Source organism: Thalia democratica, chromosome 2, assembly GCF_965202585.1.
Source record: "Thalia democratica chromosome 2, ktThaDemo2.hap1.1, whole genome shotgun sequence".
NCBI classification, from domain to species: domain Eukaryota; kingdom Metazoa; phylum Chordata; class Thaliacea; order Salpida; family Salpidae; genus Thalia; species Thalia democratica.
In genome coordinates, this window is record NC_139166.1 from 16,875,344 (window position 1) to 16,883,876 (window position 8,533).

Here is an 8,533-nt window from a genome sequence, read left to right on the forward strand (position 1 = left end):
TAGCACAGTTTTTACTTGTATTATATATATTTAGCAGTACATAATAACTAATCACTCTGATACTTATACATACTTAGTTTTTAAGATAGTTGTTACTAAGGTGTTCTGGACTCTAACTTAAATAAGATATATAGTATTAAAAAGTTTACAACTCCTTATATTTAGCATTTAATTTATATTTAATTAGTAAAAGTAATCTCCTAACTCAGACCTTGGGGATTGTAATGCATAAAGCACAACCATTGTAACATAAACCATAAAAAAGCACAACTACATAACGTTGAAAAAATATATACGTTAAGAAACAAAACAACTATGTTAAATAAATCACTATATAAGGTAAAGTGAATTAAACATGAACAAAAGATAAGTACATTTTAAGTGGGTGAAAGGCATGCCTCGACCCGGGATTGAACCAGGGACCTTCAGATCTTCAGTCTGACGCTCTCCCGACTGAGCTATCGAGGCTTGTGGAAAATAACATTTTGTAACGTTTATATACATCATACAAATTCAAATACTGAATTACATCAACATTTTCGCTATTTCAATTCACCCATGAAAAGTATTTGCTTTACATAAACTAAATTATTTTCAGACAATTTGTTTATTATAAAAACATAAGTAGAAAAGGAACAAATTTTGTTCGACTTTACTAAACTGTGTTTAACTATACTAGAAAATATTTCAATTATCTAAATCAGAATCTAACAAATGTTTTAAACTAAATAATGTATGACTTTACTTGATCGTGTCAGACTTTAAAAAATATTTTTTCACTTTATTAAAGTTTTTGACTTTACTAAATCAGGTTAAATTTTATTAAATCATGTTTGAATTTATCAAATCAAATTTGACTTAACTAAATCAGGTTAAATTTTACTAAATCAAGTTTTATTTTACGAAATCATGTTTGATTTCACTAACCTTTGTATGACTGTAAGTCATGTATAAATTTACTGAATCATGTATGACTCAATTAAATCCGTTTAGTTTTACTAAATCATGCTGGACTAAATTAAATCATGTTTGATTTTACTATATAGTTTATGGAACGGCAAAAAAAGCACTCAAAAATATTTAATCAAAGGACCTAGTGTACGAAAAAACCTTTCGGTTTTTATTACACTTTGAATATCTTAAATCATTTTTAATTTTACTAAATCATTTTTTATTAACTAAATCATGTTTGACTTTGCAAAATTAAAAATGAATTAAGTAATCATAAGTTATTAAAAACTTTATTAAACTTGTTCAGACAAATATAAGTTCTTAAAAATTATGTATAATTAAAACAATGAGCTGATTTTTTTCTAATAAGATCTGCAATAAGCTGTGTATTAAAAGTAAGGTCTTGTTTTATTACTAATGATTAGTATTTTTTAAATATTAAACAAAAAAATAAACAAGTAAAATAATAAAGAGTGTTGTGCTCTCATTTATTTTAGCTAAATTGTTAAAAAAAATCAAATAAGATAAAAGTATATATTGTAACCATTATTTAAATGTGTAGGAGCCGGGCATAGTTCTGGTACCTCTCGCATGCTAAGCGAGTGCTCTACAATCTGAGCCAGACCCCCATGTGATTACAAGCGATTCGTAGCGTTTATAATGCATTAATTAACGTTTCCATTATTACGTCACAAAACTGTTGTGACATATGCAGTTTGTGACATACTAACTCTTTAGGGTATGTTTATAATTTAAATTGTATTTTAAAATTTCTAGTTTTCATTGTGTGGAATTCTTTAAAAAAAAAACTACTCTATAATTACGTCATAACAGTTTGTGATCTGCACGCGTGGGTTCAAACCCACCTCCGTATTTTTCTTTAAAATTAATTCCAAAAAGTCGTATTATACTTTGAAGGTTTAGTGTAAATTTATTTACTAATACTTTAATACATTTATATAGTTTTATTTGTATTTGTTTATTACGAAAATAAGTCTTACTTTACTTTTCGTTTATAAAATCAGTTACTGTTTTATTTAAATTTAATTTTTTTTAAACCGTTTAAAAATAAGACTTGTTAATTGTAATTTATGTAAATTTTAACACTGCAACATTTATTTATTAACTTATAAACATTTATTAGTTCATTTTTTATAAAAAAATTTCAAAAGTGTAAACAATTTCAATTTTATTGTAAACACTATTTCCTACATTTTATGGTAGCTTTTATTAAATTTGATATTTTTAATCTAAATTAAAAGTAATACTTGTTTTACATAAGTTTAGAATGTATCTATAAAATATTTATTTTACAATTTTAAAATTTTTATTTAATTTTTGTATAGTTATAAAAGCATATAAAACATATTTATCTGTTTACAAATAAAATTGTGCAAAAACTTAGATTTAAGAACTATGATAGGTTACAATTACAATTTAAACCACATGTAAACAAGCTAATTTAATTTTATATTATTCTCGGTGTTTACAAGCTTCTTTAAAAAAAATTGTAAAGGTATGCAGTTATTATTTAAGTATATAGAAAAAACAATCATGTTTACTATAACAACTTTCGGTAGCTCAGTTGGTACGCATTAAAAACTATTATAAAAGTCTACTCTCAAAATATTGTTTGTAAATTGGTATTAAGAAATTTTTAAGCTTTAAAGACTTCAATTGGTACGCATATATTAACTTAACAGTAGAAGCGCATAAGGCCATACTAGTGAGTTGATAAAAGCAATCAAAAAATTTTCAACTTTAAAAGCATACTTATGTTAAAATATGCCGTGTTGATGTACTTAATAAACAAAATCAATTGTTAAGTGCACAAGTGCTTCAAACACTAACGTTTATAAACACAAATTTGTGCATTGTCCCAGCGCCTTCGATAGCTCAGTTGGTAGAGCGGTGGACTGTAGCCAGTTGTTAGAAATCCATAGGTCGCTGGTTCGACTCCGGCTCGAAGGATTATTTTAGTTTCATCAAACTTTATGTTTTTCGTGATTAATATAAATATAGTTTTGTTTGACATTTTTTATTTTTAAAATCAACAAATTTAACTATTTCTTGAAATATCATTTTATAAAGAAGTATTTTACTAAAAAGACATGTTATAATTTAAATAGTTTGTTAACAACTAAATTTCTAGATAAATATACAAAACATCAAATATTTAAACACAATAATAATTAGTAGTTTAATTTTTTTTTTCCAAAACAGGCAAACTCCTTGTTTTATATTAGTTTTTTCTTTAACGAAATAAATTTAAGTGATAAAACTTACATTACTGTTAAAAATTATTAATGAAGTATTTAAAGGCAGTATTATAAAAATAATTCATTTAATTGTTGTCATCTTTTATTTTCAAAAAACAAATATCTAGAAGACTTTATTGAAATAATTGTTATACTTTTAAGTTAGTTCTGTCGTTAATATTGAAACTTGCACCATTTATATATTAATGGTAACCAACAAAAGCCGATTGATCTATCATTGTTTTATGATTACAAAAACAAAAAAGCAATGCTAAGAATAACAAATAACCTTGATACTTAATTTTAAATGTAAAAATTCTGCCGCTTAAGTTCGAACTTTTTGATTAAGTAAAAAGTTTGTGTAGAAAGTGTAACTTATTCTTAAGAAAAACTTGTTCCTTTAAATAAGTGTCAAGAAGTTTAGTTTTAAACATTTTTAGTTAAAATAAATAAAAACTAATACGAATTAGTACAAAGTTAATAAACACACCAAGCAAGTTATTCAAATGCATTAAACAAAACATGATTTTCTTAATCATGTACAACACAGTTGAAACATTAATAAAAATTATTTCAAAAAAGCCGGACTAAGTTTTAGTTGTTAAAAGAAAATAAAAAACAGTGAAACTGTTTTTTATTTAGATTCAAAAACACTTAAACTTGGATCACATTTTAGTTTATATAAAGTTATCATAGAAAAGTATTTATGGCATAGTTTACAATTAGAGGTGATATAATAAGACCAGGAAGAAAAACTAAAATCATGACTTTCAATAATTTCTAAACCAAATCAAAAGTCATTTAAAAACTTAATAGACTACAGAGACTCTGGTTTATATATTAAATAACTAGTAATTTAGATTTAGCTATAGTATGAAGGACAATAATTTAGATAAATTTGCACTTTTTTGGCTGTGTTTAAAGTACGAGCTCAAAAAGCATACAATTATAATTTGTTCTCTGGTTTATAGTTTGAAAAATTAAGCAGTAAGTAATGAAAAATAAACAAAACTGTTAAGCTGGTTATTATTGTTGTATAAAACAACTCGTTATCTTTAATAAAAAACCAAAATAATAAATTTTAAGTTTTTAGGGGAAACTCGTTAAAAAATTTAAAAAAGTAAATTTTAAAGTTTTCCTTTTTTTTTGTTGAAAAGAAATTAAAAAAAATCTTTTTTAAATAATTCAGTCTCTCGGATGTGATAAGAAAAAATAAAACAAACTAAATTAAGACAATATTCAATCAAATAAGTAAAGGTGCATTGTCCGGGAATCGAACCCGGGCCTCCCGCGTGGCAGGCGAGAATTCTACCACTGAACAATGCTTGTTGCAACTTCAAAATTTATAGTATATAAACCAAGTGGTTATCAAATGCAGCGTATCTGCATTTGCTTATCAAAAGTAGCAACTGTTGTGATGATATAAACAATCAAGTGTTCATTTAGCTTTGATTTTATGCGACTTGAATATTAGTGCATTTTAGTATTTACTTTTTTTTAACTATTTTATTAGCGGCTAAATATTTAGTTTTTGTTCATTTTTAAATTATAACCATTTTTAAATAGAATATTTATTTTAAAAATCTTATTTTATCTTTATTACAGTAAAACAATTCATGTACAAACTAGAAAATTTTGATAGTAACACTAACCAAAATTTGTATATCGCAATTTAAAACTAGCTTATTTATTTATAAAACTAATTTACCATTTTATTTTCGTTTATTTAAATAATAACAGACATTATTTGGTTGAAAACTGAAACAAATTTACAGTTGCAACTACTTAAGCTTAGTAGAAAAAAGTTGAGAAATTTTGTAAAAGTATCAAAATTTACTTAAATTTTGTTAAAACCAAGTTGTCACTTTGATATCTAACTTTGTCAAACATTTTAGAAGCCGGTTGTTAAAAAAAACAAAACTAAAAATTAATAATGCTTTTAGACGTGTCAGTTTAGACAATTAAAATGTTTGCATTCAAACATAACATAAGCAGTAAGTAAAATTTGTGAATGAAACATTAATAGGTATATCCTTTTTTTACGTTTGTGTAAGCACGATGATGACCAATAAAACCAGGGAACTATTTCTTTCTTATTAAATGTATTTATTTGGAAAGGTCCTTAATTGTATTCTATTTGTAGTGTACGACTCGATAACAGAAACGTTTTTTCGTGCACCAGGTCCTAGGACCAAACACTTTTGGTATTTTATTTTTGTCGTTCAGTAAACTATTCTACAAAATGCTCAAGACTATACTGGGATAAAAATATTTAGCCTAGTTTAATCTTCTGATCCCATTAAAAATCGTAAGGTTATGGTAGTTGAATCTGTATAATAAAAAATAGTTGATAGAATCCTTTCATAAGTACGATTAATCTTTAATTAACATTTAATTCATACAAAGCTTTTTTATTAGATTATAAATTAAATAGTGGCTATGAGAATGAGAATTTTATTTACACTTTACTAAATTAAGAAAATTTAAGCCATAGCTTTAAAATTAACATAACTTAATGAAATTAGTAAATTTTGTAGCTAATGAGAATTTGGTATTTATATTTGAAAAAAAAATTCAACAAGTATTTGTTTATGATTCATCTGAAATGTAGTATATAATAATTATTGTTGATAGCGTAAGCTATTAAGGTATTCTTTTTCACCTAAAGAAAGCTGTAGGAAAATACTTAATTTTTGATCAGACTATTAACACCATTCATCGTTAGTTCTATATTATAAACAATTTTTTTAAAAACCATAGTAGCTAAAACTTAAATATGACGTCAAGAAATTCACTAATTAGTTTTAAACAACAGCTAACGAACAACGTAAATTAAAATTCAACGCAAGCAAAATGTCTCTATAAGTTTGCAGTTTACTAAACCACGTGATTATTTTCAACGAGCGTCAAAGCTATCGAGCAAAAACACGTTTAAAATTTGCAGCGAAATATTATAGCACATTCTGTCGAGCTAAGGGCAAAAAAATTAACGCTTGAACGAACATATGCTAGCATTCGAGTGCGCTACAGATTTACTTGCCTTGACATTTGGGTTTATAAACAGTAATTTTTCGCCTTGAGACAAGCGTCGATGGTGTAACGGTTAGCATTGGTGCCTTCCAAGCACTAGTTCCGGGTTCGACTCCCGGTCGACGCACTTTTGTATTTTTGGTACAGTAGTGAAATATTTTGCATGTAAGAATGGAATAATGAAATGTTTTAAGTAGAAATGAATAATTTCAAACTAATTTTAGCAAGCTTTATGAAACTTTAATAAAAATTGTAGAATGAATACTGATGTAAATATACAATTTTTAACTGTACTTTATTTTGAAATTATAAAGTTTGAATCAAGTTGTAAGCAAGTAATTCAGTAATTATTTTCATGACTAGATACAAGATATTGAAAAAAAAATTCGAGTAGCTAGTTATTTGTTGGAATGTACTAATACTCTTGTTTTTAATTTTTACATAACTGTATTTTTTTCATGGTTTAGTAGTCAAGTCAAAAATCAAAAGTAAAGCTCACCTACTTAATTATGTACTACCATTTAAAGTTAACTAGTAGTTATATTTACTAGAAAATATCGTTAAAAAACAGGTCATAAATTGTACCTATTTTCTTTTTAATATACATTCATAAATATTGTTCTGTTGACCCTGCTTAAACAATATGTTGTTTTAGATTCTGTTTGATATTAAAAAAAATAAATAAAAAACACAAAATCAGCTGTAATAAAACAATGTTATTATCAAAAGATAGTTCATTCACCAAAAAACAAAAAGAAACCAAGCCCAACGTTGGGCTCGAAACCACGACCGTTGGATTAAGAGTTTAATGCTCTACCGACTGAGCTAGCCGGGCACTTGCAGTAAAGTCTTGTTACAGCTACATATTTGATAAATTTTAATTCAAACTCTCATTGATTTCTTTTATTGTGTATTACCGGTTAACAATTTAACGGTTTGGTTCATGTTTTATATAATACTGATATATTCTATGTACAACATACGATTTTTGAGTTTCTTACTTTTTTAAGAAAAGTAAAATAATACTTTAAAATTCAATTTATATTTATACCTTAGAACTTAAGGCTCTTTTGATGTAATTATGAAATTTGAACGTTCGCTCAAAATATAACTCAGCGTAAGCCAAATATTTTTAACTAAAACAGAAAAAAAAACTTTCTTTTCAAATCTTAAGCTTATTTGTTTTAATCTGTTTGTTTAAATTTAAATTTGTTTAAATTAATGATTGTAATATTAACATTATGTTAACAGTTAAATTTTTCAGATGCTATATGGTTACTTATTCAAACATAGTATAAGTATCGAAAACTAGTTGTGATTAAAATTAAGAAACTTAATAGTTAACCTTAATTAATTATTTTATAAAAGTACTTAGCTTTACTTAAATAAGCAACAACACATACTGCAATTTTTTATTATATCTAAATTATGTTTAAAAGTAGTTTCTGTGTAGTCTAGCAACAATAACAGTCTAATTTAAACTAGTAAATAAGTTACTTGTTTGAATTACTTTGTTTTTGTTGTCAGTTACAAAAACAAAAATATTTACAAATTTTTTTATACCTCCACATATTTTTGTTCTGTTATAAATTGTTCAGTTAAAATTTTATTAAAGCTTGTTACACACATTTTTTAGTCTAGTAGTAGCACAAAAGTTTAATGATTTTCGAGTAATCTTATAAAAATAAATTAATACTAAAACAATTTACGTTTCATAAAATGGTATATTATTTAAATGCATGATGAAACTAGTATACTAAATTGATAAATAAATGCTATTTTAAGTATAAAATAATTTTTATTTAATATAAATAACAAATGTTTTTCAGACTTCAAGTAAAGCTTTCAAGCTGTAACACTTTAAACACATGAAAGTTAAGTTAAGTATATAAGTTGTTAATACACAATCATGTAAACTTGTTTACTAAAATCACCTGTAGGTTAAAGAAGTCAACGTGTAGTATTTTTGAAAATTTTGTTGTTTTTTAAATGTTGATAAATAACAAAACCTTTTTAATTAGGTTATGCTTATATTTGATATATGTATTATTTTCTTACCTAAGATACAAAACTAAAGTGGTATAAAATGTAATAGTGTTTATAGTTATTTTAAATAAATTATCTATTTTAAAGCTTTTTAGTAAGCTTTTAAAAAATGCTTAAATTAATATTTTCAGATAAGTGCGAAATTACATTTATTTTTCATAATTCTTAAGTATTTTAAAGACTGTGAAGCGATTATCTTACTTGTAAAAAATATAATTGAAATAGTTTAAGGTATCTTGAAGTGCAGT

General features: G+C 25.0%; 3 non-coding genes across 3 annotated transcripts; 2 read left to right on the plus strand and 1 right to left on the minus strand.

Annotated features, from left to right (window-relative positions):
* Nucleotides 1–395: 395 nt before the first annotated feature.
* Trnaf-gaa (transfer RNA phenylalanine (anticodon GAA)) lies at nt 396–468 on the minus strand. Its single transcript has one exon. It is a non-coding gene; the product is annotated as a tRNA-Phe (tRNA).
* A 2,368-nt stretch (nt 469–2,836) lies between these two features.
* Nucleotides 2,837–2,922, plus strand: Trnay-gua (transfer RNA tyrosine (anticodon GUA)). The gene is given in 2 exon segments: nt 2,837–2,873; nt 2,887–2,922. It is a non-coding gene; the product is annotated as a tRNA-Tyr (tRNA).
* A 3,372-nt stretch (nt 2,923–6,294) lies between these two features.
* Nucleotides 6,295–6,366, plus strand: Trnag-ucc (transfer RNA glycine (anticodon UCC)). The gene has a single exon. It is a non-coding gene; the product is annotated as a tRNA-Gly (tRNA).
* The last annotated feature ends 2,167 nt before the right edge of the window (nt 6,367–8,533 follow it).